The 16,901-nt window shown below is 42.6% G+C and overlaps 1 protein-coding gene across 1 annotated transcript in view; it reads right to left on the bottom strand.

Moving 5' to 3' along the window:
- The window catches only part of CCDC158 (coiled-coil domain containing 158), a 122,429-nt gene extending 117,083 nt beyond the window's left edge, over positions 1 to 5,346 (bottom strand). Inside the window, exon 1 of the mRNA XM_030922170.1 lies at positions 5,206 to 5,346. The gene's annotated coding sequence lies outside the window, so the exon portion shown is untranslated. The remainder of the gene's footprint in view (positions 1 to 5,205) is intronic.
- Between the last annotated feature and the right edge of the window lie 11,555 nt (positions 5,347 to 16,901).

Raw genomic sequence — 16,901 nt, 5'->3', positions numbered from 1 at the left:
GAAATTCAAGCCGGCTGCAGAAATTTGCATAAGTAGCAAGTAATGTAATGTTAATCCCCAAGACCATGGGAACATGTCTCCAGGACATGTTGGAGACCTTCATGGCAGCCCATCCCAACACAGACCCAGAGGCCTAGGAGAAAAAAGTGGTTTTGTGGGCTGAGCCCAGGGTCCCTGTGCTGTGTGCAGCCTAGGGACTTGGTGCCCTGTGTCCCAGCTGCTCCAATCATGGCTGAAAGCAGACAATGTGCAACTCGGGCTGTGGCTTCAGAGAGTGGAAGCCCCAAGCCTTGGCAGCTTCCATGTGGTATTAAGCCTGCAGGTGCATAGGCCTCAAGAATTGAGGTTTGGGAACCTCTGCCTGTATTTCAGAAGATGTATGGAAATGCCTGGATACCCAGGCAAAAGTTTGCTGTAGGGGTGGGGCCCTTATGGAGAACCTCAGCTAGGGCAGTGCTGAAGGGAAATGTGGGGTTGGAACCCCCACACAGAGTCCTTACTGGGGCACTGCCTAGTGGAGTTGTAAGAAGAGGGCCACCATCCTCCAGACCCCAGAATGGTAGATCCACCAACACCTTGCACCATGCACCTGAAAAGCTGCAGACACTCAACACCAGCCCATGAAAGTGTCTGGGAGGAAGGCTGTACCCTGCAAAGCCACAGGGGTTGGAGCTGTCCAAGACCATGGGAACCTACCTTTTGCATCAGGTTGACCTTGATGTGAGACCTGTAGTCAAAGGAGATCATTTTGAAGCTTTAAAATTTGACTGCCCTGCTGGATTTCGGATTTGTATGGGCCCTGTAACTCCTTTGTTTTGGCCAATTTCTCCCATTTGGAATGGCTGTATTTACCCAACACAGCCTTCATTGTATTGAGGAAGTAACTAGCTTGTTTTTTATTTTACAGGCTCGTAGGCAGAAGGGACTTAGCTCATCTCAGATGAGACTTTGGACTGCAGACTTGGGTTAATGCTGAAATAAGTTAAGACTTTGGAAGACTGCTGGTAAGGCATGATTGGTTTTGAAATATGAGGACATGAGATTTGGAGGGGCCAGGGGTGGAATGATATGGTTTGCCTGTGTCCCCACCCAAATCTCAACTTGAATTGTATCTCCCAGAATTCCCACGTGTTGTGGGAGGGACCCAGGGGGAGGTAATTTTCTCTTACTGCTGCCATGTAAGAAGTGCCTTTCGCCTCCCACCATGATTCTGAGGCCTCCACAGTCATGTGGAACTGTAAGTCCAATTAAACCTCTTTTTCTTCCCACTCTCGGGTATGTCTTAGCAGCGCGAAAACAGACTAACACAGCTCCTCTAGTTAAGCTGGGTGAGGGAAGGCCCTTCTAAGGAGGTGGCATTGAACTGAATGACAGAAAGGAGTCAGCCTCACAGGGGCCAGGGGTAACTTCTTAAAAGAAAATGCCATCACAAAGGCCCAAAGATAAGAAGAGCTCAGTGTTCACTGACTCCCAATGAAGAAGGCTAACGAGGTTGCAGGGTAGCTAAGTGGGGATGAAAGGGCTTCTAATGGAGGCCAACTGTGTGTCATGCCAAAAGGAACACTGTGCTTATCACTTCCTTTCCTAAACTATCCTGAGAAGATGTTAGTGAGGTTGGTGGACGTAGAGCTCATGGGTCCTTGAAAAGGCCACATACTGAAGACTTTGGGGCTTATTCTAAATGCAACGCAAAGCGCTGGAGGATTTTAATCAAGGGCATATGATCCTCCAGCGGCGGAGTAGAGAATACACTAGGAGAAGCTGGGGCCAGTAGTCATAAATCCACTGGAGCCGTCCAACAAAGGGACTAAAACCTAATTCTGAAGCGGGTCAGACATTAAAAGTAGATGGTGCTGGGGTTGAGAATGGAGAATGACTACAGATGGGTACGAGGGATCATTTTTGGATGATGGAAATGTTCTAAAACTGAACTGTGTGCTGATTGTACAATTCAGTAAGTTTATTAAAAATCACTGGACTGTCCACTTAAAACAGGTGAATTTTATGGTATGTAAATTATACCTTACAAAGTAGTTTGAAAAGCAAGCAGATGTGGGGAGTGCATTAGTCTGTTTTCACACTGCTGATAGACACATTCCCAAGACTGGGTAATTTATAAAGAAAAAAGAGGTTTAATGGACTCAGTTTCACATGGCTGGGGAGGCCTCACGATCATGGAGGAAGAGCAAGGGAGGAAGTCTTATGTGGCGGCAGGCAAGAAAGAGCTTGTGCGGGGGAACTCCCCTTTATAAAACCATCAGATCTTGTGGGGGCTTATTCACTATCACGAGAACAGCACAGGAAAGACCTGCCCCCATGATTCAATTACCTTTCACTGGGTCCCTCCCACAGGGAATTGTGGGAGCTACAATTCAAGATGAGATTTGGGTGGGGATACAGCCAAACCATATCAAGGAAAGCGGGAAGTGTAAATTAGCTGCCTGGGTCCCCAAAGTGAATCACTAAACTTGAACACTGAATTTTCCTGTATCCTGAAAACTCCAAAGTGTCTGTATTCCAGATGACTAGTGGTTGCTTTTAGCCATATTTTAACACACGGAAGCACTTCTGCATTCCCTCTTTTCCCCAGGCCTGGACCTCAATCCCCAGGGGTCTGCAACTTTTATTTAATATACATATGATGGATAATCAATAATGATTCAGCTAAGGTAAGGACAAAGCCTTTGCCACTTTTTACCTTTATTCTGTTTAGCCAGAGTAAACAGTCATATTTTAATAGGAATACTCTTTTTTTTTTTTTTTTTTTTTTTATTGAGACGGAGTCTCGCTCTGTCACTCAGGCTGGAGTGCAGTGGCCGGATCTCAGCTCACTGCAAGCTCCGCCTCCCGGGTTTACGCCATTCTCCTGCCTCAGCCTCCCGAGTAGCTGGGACTACAGGCGCCCGCCACCTCGCCCGGCTAGTTTTTTGTATTTTTAGTAGAGACGGGGTTTCACCATATTAGCCAGGATGGTCTCGATCTCCTGACCTTGTGATCCGCCCGTCTCGGCCTCCCAAAGTGCTGGGATTACAGGCTTGAGCCACCGCGCCCGGCCAGGAATACTCTTAAAAAATTGCTTTAGGCCGGGCACGGTGGCTCAAGCCTGTAATCCCAGCACTTTGGGAGGCCGAGACGGGTGGATCACGAGGTCAGGAGATAGAGACCATCCTGGTTTACACGGTGAAACCCCGTCTCTACTAAAAAATACAAAAAACTAGCCGGGCGACGAGGCGGGCGCCTGTAGTCCCAGCTACTCGGGAGGCTGAGGCAGGAGAATGGCGTAAACCCGGGAGGCGGAGCTTGCAGTGAGCCGAGATCGCGCCACTGCACTCCAGCCTGGGCGACAGAGCTAGACTCCGTCTCAAAAAAAAAAAAAAAAAAAAAAAAAAAAAAAAAAAAAAAAAAAAAATTGCTTTAAATGGCAGACTACCTCCTTCCTATGCACCACTTAAATTTCTTTTCTTACCAAATTCCCTATTCAAATCCTTTCTTTAGGATTTACAGGATTCAGATAAATATACAGTGATCTCCACTATTGCACCCCACTACTGCCCCAGCTGAAGACCTGTAAACTATTCATCAGTACAGTATGCTATGTGATTTATGAGCACGCTTATATGTGTTAGTTCCCTACAGTTTCCATAACAAATTATCACAAACTCGGTAGCTTAAAACAGCAGCAACTTATTCTTTCATAATTATGGAGGCCAGGAGTCCAAAATCCATCTCATGGGGAAGAAAGCATAGCGTTGGCAGGGCTCCCTCCACCTTTGGAGGCTCTGCAAGAGAATCAGTTCCTTGTCTCTTCTAGCTCTATTGGCTGCCGGGCATTTGGTGACTTGTGGTCACATCACTCCAGTATCTGCCTCTGTGGTCATATTGCCTTCTCTTCGGCCTATATCAAGTCTGCTTCTCTCTCTCTCTCTCAGGACCTTTGCGTTTGCATTTAGGATCCACCTAGATAATTCACGATAATCTCTCCATTTCAAGCTACTTAATCACATATGCAAAGGCACTTTTCCCTTATAAGGTAACATAAACGGGTTTCAGGGATTAGGACCTGATATATTTGAGTGGCCACTGCTCAGCCTACCATATAATTTGGGGCCACCTAGCTGGGGGACGGGTGGATCACAAGAGGCTCTGTTTAATAAACGGTGGAGGTCTAAAGTGGCTCACTCATAACATTCTAGATAACACTGAGTACTCATTGTAAATGCACAACAACAGTAAGAGCTTTGCATACATACAAATAAATTGCTGTCTTCAATTTGTTTTGGGAGTATAATATTATCTCTATGGCATGGAAACCATTTCACCCACAACACAAGATAACCATACTAAGATTAAAAACAATGAGCGCAGTACGGAGATAGGAGGACCACATCTCTCTCACTACTCCTCCACCCCTACCTGATGAGTTTCCGCAGAGAAACAGTACTACCTAGCATGTCGCTGGGATATGTGGAAGCCCTGGTCCTTCCCCTGCGACCGCCCCTGCCCCCTCCCCCCCCGCCCCCACTTTAATCGGCTGCTGAGAGAAGCAGCAAGAATTGGTTGCCGGTCAAAAAACCTGGGCAACAGCCGACCTCACTTCTACTTTCCCCTAACCTTGGAGTTCAGCATGAGGCACAAACAAAACCTGGAGCAGCCTGAGTGGGGCCTGGAGCAGAGTGCTGTGGAAAAGGATGGAGACTTTCCAGAATTCACTGTGCTGCTGATTGATGCTGATAATGGGGGAAAGCTCTGACCCCCACATGTGGTTTATAGACAAGGCTCAAGCTCTAAGGGACCTCCCGCCGGCGTTTAACACCATTCCGTCTTGGATGCGAGGCTGTCCTCTTTACCGCCAAGTCTTCCCCATCTCCTCCCCCTGTTCGCGGCGGCGCGCCAGATACAGTTGGCAGTCATGTTGGGACAGGTTACTCAGTGATTCTCTTCCCCACAAATCAAATTATTTTGCACAGGCCCCTGTGTTCTTCAAGGTCCAGGTTTCAGCGCCACCGTCCCCAGGGGTCTTGCGATCCCTGAAAACAACAGCAGTTCATTCCAGCAAAGAAACAATTTATTGGGCATCTACCATGTGCAGAACAAACACGAGGCACTGGAAGATTCCAGAAAATGAACACGAGTTGCTCCCGGTCCTCAGAAGAACCCCACTCCCACCCCACCATCCTCGTCTCACGGGCCGCGCCCCGCTTGTACCTGCAACCAACACCTAATCCTAAGACACCGGCCGCATCTCCGCGGGGCTCCGGCGGGCGCAGCGCCCCCACCTGCGTCGACCTGGCGGCTGGGACGCCGCGGCTACCCACTCTCCGCCCCTAAGACCTGCGGAGGCGGCGGGGGCGGCTCCTCCTCCTCCTCGGCTGCAGCGCCGGAAGCTGTCCGCGCCCCTCCCCCGCGCCCCTCCCCCGCGCCCCCCCGCGCCCCTCCCCCGCGCCCCTCCCTCCTCGCGGCTGTGGCCCTCGGGACGCTGCCAGGTCTTCACGAGCCGCGTGGGCAACGGTTAGGACGCTCTGCGAGGCTTTGTAGTCGGGGGAGGGCAGGAGGGGGGTGCTTGGTGGGTTCTTGGTCGCTACCCGGCGGGGACCCCCTCCCGCGCCTGCGACTCCGCCCGCCGGACGCCGTCGCCGGGGCAACCGAGCGCCAAAGTCCCCACCACCGCCCGGGCGCCCTAAGGAGCGGGGGTGGACCCAGCCCGTAGACAAATCCTGAAGCCCTGCCCCAGAAACTACCCTGGGTTCGGGCCTGCACCCGGCGCCTTCCGCCGCTTCTCCCACAGCCTCCTAACTGGTCTCCGGCCCTACTCCTGCCCCCACCCCAGCGCCTTGGGCCCCACGCCTTGGGACGCTGTCCCCACCGTCGTCTTCCCAGATAACTCACTGACCCGCACCAGTCCGAGCTCTTACCTAAGAGTCAAGCTCAATCTGGCGTTGCCCACCGGGCCTCCTCCTCTGACACCCACACCCCACCCCACCTCACCCCCCACCTGCCATTCCCACTCCTCGCATTCCAGTTTGACCATTTCAGGTTAACAGAATTCACATTTTGCAGCTCTGTTTTCTCAGTCCCCGAATGTTTTTCAAGTTCAAACGTGTTCTCGGCATAGCTGACCCTTCTGCCTCTGGAGACTTGTTCCCTCCGCTGTGCTACGGTTACCCTCTGTCGTTATCTCTAATATAAAATTTATCAGATTTTTGCTGCCCAAATTATTGATCAAATGGAACGCGTCCAGAAAGGCCAGTGTCTGATAGATGCAGCCTGAGGCGTTTAATTCTACTAGCAATCACATTGTGCAGACACCTACAGCAAATAACTTTTTATGTATAAGTTAATTAGAAATATTAGTCTTACATTAAATGTAGCTACAAATTTTAATAAAAATAGATTAAATGACATTAAAAATTGTTTATCATATCTTTGTAATTTAAGTTAATCCATATATTGGCTCAGAGAGATCTAGGATTACCTGTAGAATCGAGCGTTTTAACAGGAAATAAAACAATAAGTATTAGATGGAAAGGTAAATAATTTAGGTTTTGTGGTTACACAAAAAGCAATTTCTAATTTTTTCTTTTTTATATCAAAACTTGAGTGTTCAATGACAAAAATATTTTCCATACCTAATACATGGTTTCCATTGGTGTCTCATTTTGTGCTTGTACCCTGGACACACACAGAAAGGTTTTTTTTCTTTTCAACGTCTTTAATTAAAAGGTGTGTTAATTAATGTAGTATGAAATTATCTAAAACCACATATGTGTACGAAAAGTTGTGTGCCCCTGATTTTAATATAAAATTCATCACATTTTGAAGTGTCCTGCAGTTTTACAACGTTTTTTAAATATTGCATTAAAAACAGCTTCTTAGCTTTTTTTTTTTTTTTTTTTTTTTTTTGAGACAGAGTCTCGCTCTGTCGCCCAGGCTGGAGTGCAGTGGCGCGATCTCGGCTCACTGCAAGCTCCGCCTCCCGGGTTTCCGCCATTCTCCCGCCTCAGCCTCCGAGTAGCTGGGACTGCAGGCACCCGCCACCGCGCCCGGCTAGTTTTTTGTATTTTTAGTAGAGACGGGGTTTCACCGTGTTAGCCAGGAGGGTCTCGATCTCCTGACCTCGTGATCCACCCGCCTCGGCCTCCCAAAGTGCTGGGATTACAGGCTTGAGCCACCGCGCCCGGCCAGCTTCTTAGCTTTTTAAATAAAGAATTAAAAGATCAAGAAAGGAATCCAAAGTCCTTTTCCATTCATTCATTCATTCCACCCATATTTATAGGGCACCTACAACACACTATGTGTAGTTTGCAAAAATAAAGCAGGGAACAAATACAGTCCCTACCCTAGTAGTGCTTACATTCTTGTAGAGGAAGATGAGCAATGCACGAATAGATAAGTTCAAATATGCCAGATGGGGATAAGTGTTGTGGAGACAGAGGTAGGAGGTTAGGGAGTGTGGAGTTGCCGTTTCATAGTGTGGTCTTGAGAAGACCTCATTGATAAAGGGACATTCAAAAGTGACTTGTAGGGCTGGGGAAAGGGATCTGTGTGGATATTGTGGGACAGAGCTTTTCAGGCATTTGGTTGGTTGGTTTGAAAAATCAACCCAGAGGCCAGTGAGGACTGAGCAGAGTGGATGAACAAGCAGAGGTTGGGGCATTGTGGCCATTTAGGGCCCAAGTCACCAAGAGCTCTTTTAGTAAGAGTCCTCACCTAGGTCCAAGGTTGTTGTGTCTCCCCTCACTGGTTCCTACTGTGCAGTAGACCTTGTGCTGGACAATGGGGAGATACAAAGAAGCTCCAGTTTCTGCCCTCAAGGAACCAGTGTCCCTCCTAATGTCAATTCAAATGGTGGCTGGGCTTTGTGAGGATGCAGTTAAGACTGTCAATTTACGGAAGGCTCAGGAACCTAGAACCCAGGCCTGATCTGAGCTTTGGAACTAGCTTGGGCAAGCCATTTGAACTTTCAAAGTGTTAGTATTTTCATCTGGAAAATGTGAGATGTAGAAATATCAGAAGGGGCTTTTCTAACGGAAAAAAAACCCACAAAACCCTATGACTCTATAAAATCAAAGCGTAGAACTATCTTAGTACAAAAACTTCTGTTAAAATTGTGTCAGAAAAGTACTTCAGACGTCGTATACATGATGCATATATAGGGTCACTTAAAATTTAATTCGCAATTTGCTAAGTTCAAAAAAAGTCTTGGTTCACCCGACACAACCAGCTTTGTAAACAGGTGGTACTTAGGAAAAAAACATTTTAATTTAGCATATGGTATAGATTATATGAAATTACTTTAACCATTGTGTTTCCTTTATGATTTAGACCTTGAAACCTTCTTTGGCCAAAGATCTTCAAAACTAAATACACTGTTAAAGCAGAGTTACATAGCAGCCTGGATTAGGGGGATAGATATTTTCCTTTCCTGACTATGGTTTAAAACTTTCTGTTGTACATTTTATTGGGCAACTACTTTTCCCCAGTGCCCAGTACAGAGTTGGACATGTAGAAGTCATCAATATATATTGTGGAGGGTATAAGTGGCAAGTCATCTCTAATACACTTTGCAAGTACATGGAGCATAAAATATTAAAAGACCATGTAGATGTAGTTAACGTTCTGACTTTCTTCTCTCTACCAGCAACACAAGAAGAGAAATATATCTAATTAGAAAGCTTGAGTTCAATCAGCAAATATTTATTGAGCACCAACTGTGTATCAGGAACATCAGTGAACAAAACGGACCAAAACCCTGCCTTCATGTTACTTACATTTCAGTGGTGGAGGACAGATCATAAATAATCACCGTGACAGAATTAATGTACTAGAAGGTGGTAAATGCCATGGGGACAAAGGAAGCAGGGAAGGAGAAGAGGAAGTGTGGGATGGATTGTGACTGAGTCCAAACTTGTTCTTCTTGCCACATGACATCAATAAGTCAAGAGACAAGGAGGTGGAGGAAGGAAAACGACTTTATTTTGGGGAGCCAGGAAACAAAGAAGATGCAGACCAATGTCCTAAAGAACCATCTTAGAATTATGTGAGCTTTGCCTTGTCTTTTATGTTTAAGTGACAGGGAACCGCAGACATCTGGGCAGCCACAAGGGTCCAGGGGAAGTTTGTGAAACTTCTTTGTCCTCGGGTAACATTCTCTTATGTAACAATAACCAAACCTCCTTGTTTCTGCAAATCTTTAACAAAACATAGTTGTTTATATACTTCTTCTTTAATCCTAGGGTTAGTTTCCAAGACTACACGATTGCAGTTTTTGCATTGTATCTTAGTGCTCTAAAATTATCCTAGCCCATGTGCAGGAATGGGTATCCCCTTAAATAAAAAATGGAGTTAGTCATGTTAGTTCTTTTGCTGTTTCACTGTTGCAGTATGGAAACAAACAGAGCAGAGAAGAGCCCCTCCAGGTGTGAGCAGAACCTTGAAGGATACAGGGAGCAGCCACGTGACTCTCTGAGGAACAGCATTTCCAGGAGGAATTGTGATTGTATTTCTGGGAACCTATCTTGGCAGCGTGAGTGATTTCTAATATGGGACTACTTTTGAATTAGTTTTAAAAGAAGACTTTTCATATGCCATCTTAATTTAAAGAGTAGAAATGTTTCTGTTCTTTGGAGCTGATTGCAGTTTTAAAAATCAACTTTTTTGAGTTATACTTCACTTCCAATACAGTTTTTTTAGGGGGGAGACTGAGTCTTGCTCTGTCGCCCAGGCTGGAGCGCCGTGGTGTGATCTCGGCTCACCGCAAGCTCCGCCTCCTGGGTTCATGCCATTCTCCTGCTACAGTCTCCCGAGTAGCTGGGACTACAGGCGTCCGCCACCATGCCCAGCTAATTTTTTTTTCTTTTTTCTCTTTACTTTTATTAGAGATGGCGTTTCACCGTGTTAGCCAGGATGGTCTCAATCTCCTGACCTCGTGATCCGCCTGCCTCAGCCTCCCAAAGTGCTGGGATTACAGGCATGAGCCACTGCTGCCCAGCCAATTCATTCATTTTAAGTGTACTTTTTGTGTGCGGAAATCATAAAAATCAAATTTTTTTCTTGTTGATATGATGACAAAATATTTAATAGAATGCTGAAGACAATCTTGGCCGGGCCTAGTGGCTCACACCTATAATCCCAACACTTTGGGAGGCTGAAGCATGAGGATTGCTTGAAACCAGGAGTTTGAGACCAGCCTGGGCAACAGAGAGAGACTCTGTGTCTATTTTCTTTTAAAAATAAAAATTTAAAAGAAGAATAACAGGCTGGGCGCAGTGGCTCATGCCTATAATCCCAGCCAGTACTTTGGGAGGCTAAGGCAGGTGGATCACTTGAGGTCAGGAGTTTGAGACCAGCCTGGCCAACATGGTGAAACCCCATCTCTACCAAAAATACAAAAAATTAGCTGGGTGAGGTGGTGTGTGCCTGTAATCCCAGCTACTCAGGCAGGAGAATTGCTTGAACCCAGTAGGTGGAGGTTGCAGTGAGCTGAAGTTGCGCCACTACACTCCAGCTTGGGTGACAGAGTGAGACTCTGTCTCAAAATAAATAAATAAGTAAATAAATAAATAAATAACAATCTTCAGTAAAATCATTTATATTGTTATCACAATGGTATAGTTTACAATCCTAGACAAAACCAGCAAATGCCCTTTTAGATATGGGTTTAGAAAATGGAAGTAGTACAAGATAAACCATTTATTTTCTATGAAGGGAAAATATTCAAATTGACAGCATATAAATTTTGATTCATAGATTGTTTTGGAATGCTTAAATAAAGGTAACATTAGTAGAGGTATAAACATGATGGAAACCTTCAATAGCAAACAAAATACATGTTTTATAACAAGAAAATCAATGAGTAAACAACCGAAAAATAAACAGATGAATAAAGCAAGAAAACACATGTAAGTTCTTTTCTTTGTGTTGTATTAGTGTGTAATTATTTTTACTGTCCTGTCTATAATTTATTGAGCTTTTTGAATCTGTGGTTTGTTTCTTTCAAAGGTCTGAAAGACCCTCAATTTTATGTGTATATAAATTGAGAGAGAGAGAGACAGAGGTGGGGGTATTTATTACAGAGTGAGGAGAGAGAGAAAAAGACACAGAGAGGGACAGAGACAGAGAGATGGGGAAGGGGGATTTATTATAGGAATTGGCTCACACAATTTTGGAGGCTAAATTCCGTGACATGCCCTCTACAAGCTGATGACCCGGGAAAGCTGGTGTTGTAATTTAGTCTAAATTTAAAGGCCTGAGAGCGAGGGGAGACACTGTCCCAGGGCAGGAGAAGATGATATCCCAGCCTGGGAGAGAGTTTAAGTGTGCTTTAAGTGATGAATTTTGAGAAATGTATACACCCAGTAACGAACACTCCAATCAAGATTTCTGTCTCCCTGGAAAGTTCCTTGTGTTCCTTGGAATCATTCTCTCCCCCAACACTGATATGGGTTTTTAAAAGTACAAGTCTTTTTTTTTTTTTTTTTTTTTAATTGACAAACTCTTTTACAGACTGATGAAAAAAGGGGATAGAAGTAGCAGATGGAAGTCAGATAGCTAATAAAGGGAGATTGCCTGTTCTCCTCTAGGTCTTGTTCCTGCCATTGAGATCATTGTCATTAGCATCTTTGAAGCCAACTTATCCTTTATCATAACCAGCTTTTGTTTAAGATCTCAATATCGTTGCTTTTGCTGAGTTATATTCTTATTAAGATATTTTACTTCTATTTAGGAAGAAATAGTGTGAGTTTATGGATATATTTCTACCAGTTTTAAAATAATAACCTACTACAATGACTTCTGTAACAGTTATGACTTCTGTCAGGGATCTAATATCAAGTATGTGCCATCAGATATTATTATTTTCTGGATCTTTATGCATCTGGCAGTTTTGTGACTTTTCACTACAACCATGCTTGCCATGATTAAGTGATGAATAATGATCTAATTAATCATAGTGTCATGTTTAACATTTCTTTACCTTTTACAGGCGCTTTTTAAACTTACTGTGGTAAAATATACATAGCATAAAATTCATCTTTTTAACTATTTTCAATTGTATAATTCCGTGGCATTCACATAGGCATATTGTTATGCCACCATTACCACCATCCATCTCCAGAACTTTTTCATTTTTCCAGACTAAAACTCTGTACCCATTAAACACTAACTCCTTATTCCCTCGTCCCTCATCCTGGGAAAGCACAATACTACTTTTGCTTTTTGTCATTTTCACTACTCTAGGTATCTCATATAAATGGAATCATACAATATTTGTCCTTTTGTGTCTGGTTTAACATAGTGTCTTCAGGGTTCATCTATGTAGTAGCATATATCAGAATTTCATTCATTTTTATAAATAAAAAACTATTACAAATCCTTGTGTCAAGGGCTGACTTTCAATAGATCACAGATTTCATTGATTTTTAAGTCTGGATAATATTTCATTGCATGTATATTCTACATTTGGGCTATCTATTCATTTGTCCATGAAGTCCTTCAGTTGTTTAAAAACTAACTTTATTGAGCTATAATTTCCATCCAATAAACTGTATACATTTAAAGTGTACCATATGATGAGTTTTGGCATACATATATGCACCTGTGAAACTACTGGTTCAATCAAGACATGGAGCATTTAGATCACTCCCAAATAATTTGAATTGATTGTGTTTTTATAGTTTTGCAACCAACTTATGACATTTGGTGAAGCAAATGCTATAAATTGCATATTCAGCGTCTATCCCCCTTTCCTCCTTTCTCGAGAACCCCGGTATTGAACACAACATTCTACAGAGCCCTGTGCTTCAGGGGAAGTTCTAGTAGGTAGATCTTGATTCGTTTAAGTCTAATCTTTGTGCTTTTTCATTCCTCTTCCGAGTGACTGTTTTCAGAGAAAGCCTTTAATCCACTTCATGGCGTTGAGAAATGAGGGAATATCAGCTGGGAAAGTTTTCCTCAATCTTTCTTTTCTTTTTTTGCTTTGAGACAGAGTCTCACTCTGTCACCCAGGCTGGAGTGCGGTGGCATGATCTCCCCCTCACTGCAACCTCTGCCTCCCAGGTTCAAGTGAGTCTTCTGCTTTAGCCTGTTGAGTAGCTGGGACTCTACTAAAATACAAAAAAAAAAGTAGTTGGGTGTGGCAGTGTGTACCTGTAATCCCAGCTACTTGGGAGGCTGTGACAGGAGAATCACTTGAACCCAGGAGGCAGAGGTTGCAGTGAGCCGAGATCACCATTGCACTCCAGCCTGGGTGACAAAGTGAGACTCTGTGTCAAAAAAAAAAAAAAAAAAAAAATACAAATAATAAAAAAAAGCAATTTATTGTCTACAGTTAATTTACTTTACTGTTAGTGAGTGAGCCAGAATAGCCAGTAGATGTCGCTGTGGTTTTATTTTCAGAGATAACCCAGTGACTTTTCAATCTCTCAAATATTCAATCTAGAAGCATTTTTAAAAATCCAATAAGTTAATAATCACATTAAAAGTTTTAGCAAAAAATAAAGAGAAAAACATTAGGGAATACTAAGACAAATTAAAATAAGAAATGGGAATTTTCAAAAGATCTACTTAATTTTTCCTTCAGTGCTGTTAACAAATACAATGATGTATAATTGCTGAAAAGTCAAAACAGTGATTAGGAAGATGATGCTTAACAGACTGTTTGGTGTAGGGATGCTCAACAAGTGGTAGAGTCAATACGACTGATGTATTTTTCTGTTTTGGGGCCATGTTCACAATAACAGCAATATGAGCTCAATAACTCACAGTGGGAATTTTTCGTATAGAGACAGAAAATAAAGTTGTAAACTACATTGCATCTATTTGTCATGAAGGGAATAATCTGATCAAGAAAGTAGGAGTAATTCTAAGTTAAAGGCAGAAGGAAGGAGAGAAGTAATGGAGAGAAAAACACAATGTGAAGCTTCATTTGTGGTACTGTGCTAAGCTTCTCTAAATTTTCTCCCAAACCAGGAAAAACCATGAAGGGGTTTCCTGGTGTGTTACTCCAAACTCTTTCAGTTGCAAGAAGCAGAAACTCAACCCCAGCTGGTTTAAGGAAAAAATAAACAGGTACCTATGGGGTCATAAAACTGGTAATTGTAGGAGTAGGGTGGCTTTAGGCCTGGCTGTGTCTGCCCATGGTGGCCTAAAGCCACCCCACTCCTACAATTACCAGTTTTATGACCCCATAGGAACTTGGGAGGGTAAGAGTCCTCAGGGTCAAAACCACTTTCATAATAATACTAAGACATTGTTTACCTTTCCCACTTGCTCTCTCAAAAATGTGTAGTGGAATTTTCCAGTGGCTATATGCCATATGATATCGAACAAATTGAATACAGAAGCAGATAGTAGAATCCAACCACCTTCTACTAACCTGACCATTAAAGAGAGTTGCAAATATGTGAAACAATGCCATTATTCTAGGTAACATTTTTTGTTTGAGACAATGTAATTATGTTTCATAAAAATATTAATATGTTACTTTAACATGTAAAGGATTTATCATTATTTTTACATGAATTAATACATAAGTATTTTAAAATGTTCTTTTCTATTTTCTAATATAGCAAATATTGGTCGATACAAAACACATAAAATTTCTTTGGAGTCTTCAATAATTTTTAAGCATGTAAGGGTTCCTGAAACCAAAAAGCTTGAGAATTGCCAGCTTAAGTAAGGTACAGTTGGGCACAAGGCTCAATGGTATCACCAGAACTGTCTCACCCTTATCATAGACTCCTTTTCTCAGAGCTGGTTTCCTTCTCAGGCATGTGATATCGAAGATGACTTCCAGCTGGGGCGTGGCAGCTCACACCTGTAATCTTAGCACATTGGGAACTGAGGCGGAAGGATCCCTTGAGCCCAGGAGTTTGAGACCAGCCTGGGCAACAGAGTGAGACCCTGTCTGTACAAAACAATTTTTTAAATTAGCTGGCCATGGTGGCATGCACCTGTAGTCCCAGCTACTTGCGGGGCTGAGGTGGGAGGACTGCTTGAGCCTGGGAGGTTGAGGCTGCAGTAGGCCACCATCACACCCTGCACTCCAGCCTGGGCGACAAAGCAAGACTCTGTCTCAAAAAAAAAAAAAAAAAAAAAAAAAAAGACTTCCAGCAACTCCAAAATTTTATCTACCAACCTAGCAACCCATAGGAGAAAATGCCCTTTTTTGACAGCACTGGTAACATTTCTAGTTATAACATTGGTCACACTTAAGTCTCCTGCCCATCCACATATCAATCATTTGAGCCAGGGGTTGTTTGATTCCTGGGTCATTATGTCCACCCTGGAGCCCAGGACAGGGACAGCCCACCAGCACCACAGGATGGAGGAAGAAGTGCTTCCCTGGAGGGATGTTGAATGGGCATAAAAGACATCCTCTATCAGCCTGAATCCTATGCTGTTCTCAATTAGAATCCTAACCTTTCTTTCCACTGTCAGCATCCTGAGACAATAGGGTTGACTTTCTCTTTTTGGGGAGGAGAGTCTGATTGCATTCTGTAATTAAGAGTTTGCGTCCAAATCACATACCCTAACAGAAGTTCTCCTTATGAATTAGCAACGCTGTACCAAAAGAAAGTTGTCTTTTCACCATAAACTATGCAAAACACCTGACTTAAGCTGAGATTTCATTCCTAAACATCTGAAGATTTAAATTTCATGCCTGCCTGTGTTGCTTGCAGGATCACTCTGGTCAGATCATTTAACCTTCTGGTGGCCTCTGTGTCCTTACCTCTAAAATCAAGGGTGTAGGAGGATTTTCTCTTGCAGCTTTAACATTCTTTGAATCTGATCAATGGAAGAAGATGGAGGAAAAAGTTCTTCCAACCCTGGTCTATCAGCTGCTATACTGAAGGTCCATAAAATGAAGTTTTACGTATTTTTTTCAGATTATGTATCAATTTCAGTTATATATTTGTTTCTTCAATATTTTTGTTGATAATCTAAAATGGAGGTTTCATCAGTCTACAAGCACTGGGTTCATATTATCTTTTCCTTATTTCCTTTGCCTTTAGCTTCATTACTTTGATTTTTTTCGTTTATTATTTTTTAAATTCATAACTAAAAATTATATATACTTATAGTGTACCACATGATGTTTTGATATCAGTATACATTGTAAAATGGCTAAATCAAGGAACTAACCTATTACCTCACATATTAACTTTTTTGTGGTGAGAGAACTTAAAATCTAATCTTAGCAATTTCCAAATATACAATACATTATTATAACTATAGTCATCATGCTGTACAATAGATCTCTTGAGCTTATGCCTCCTGTCTAACTGAAATTTTGTATAGCTGTGTTACTTTTCATATTAAATGTGGATTCTGTAAAATCCCAGTTTTTACAAAATGTGTTAGGAGTAACATAAGAGCCTCAAAAAATAATTTTTCAGAAAAAAAGCCATTTATTTACCTAGGAATTTTATTTAAAATACATATGTTCTTTGAAATGAAAGAAAAGTTAATGTTTCTCCATTTATTCTAATTTACAAATTAAGCTGTAAAAGAAAGCCACGATAGAAATTGCATAAATTACCTGTAAGAATCAGCCAATTTTTACCACATACTTTCATTTGGTACACCTTAGGTTTCCTCATGTTTCCACTGACATACTACCATTACATGAGGTTTTACTTTTTTTTTTTTTTTTTGTCTTTGAGCCCTTCAAGTGGAGTTACCATTGAAAATCAAACAACACCTCTCCAGTGTTATAAATTAAATATCATGTAGTTTAATATTATATACCTGCTTTTCTGTATCAGCCTTTCATTAATTGTAAGTACAAACACCAAAATAATTGTTATCAAGCCCCACAGTAGTTTTTAACTTCAGTTTTCAACTGAATTCTCATTATCCCATACTTTTAAACAGAAAAAAGTTTTAGTACATATATTCCCTGG

This window comes from Rhinopithecus roxellana, chromosome 2 (assembly GCF_007565055.1).
Source record: "Rhinopithecus roxellana isolate Shanxi Qingling chromosome 2, ASM756505v1, whole genome shotgun sequence".
Taxonomy (NCBI): domain Eukaryota; kingdom Metazoa; phylum Chordata; class Mammalia; order Primates; family Cercopithecidae; genus Rhinopithecus; species Rhinopithecus roxellana.
Note: the sequence above shows the minus strand (reverse complement) of the source record. Positions and strands in the feature narration are given on the sequence as shown.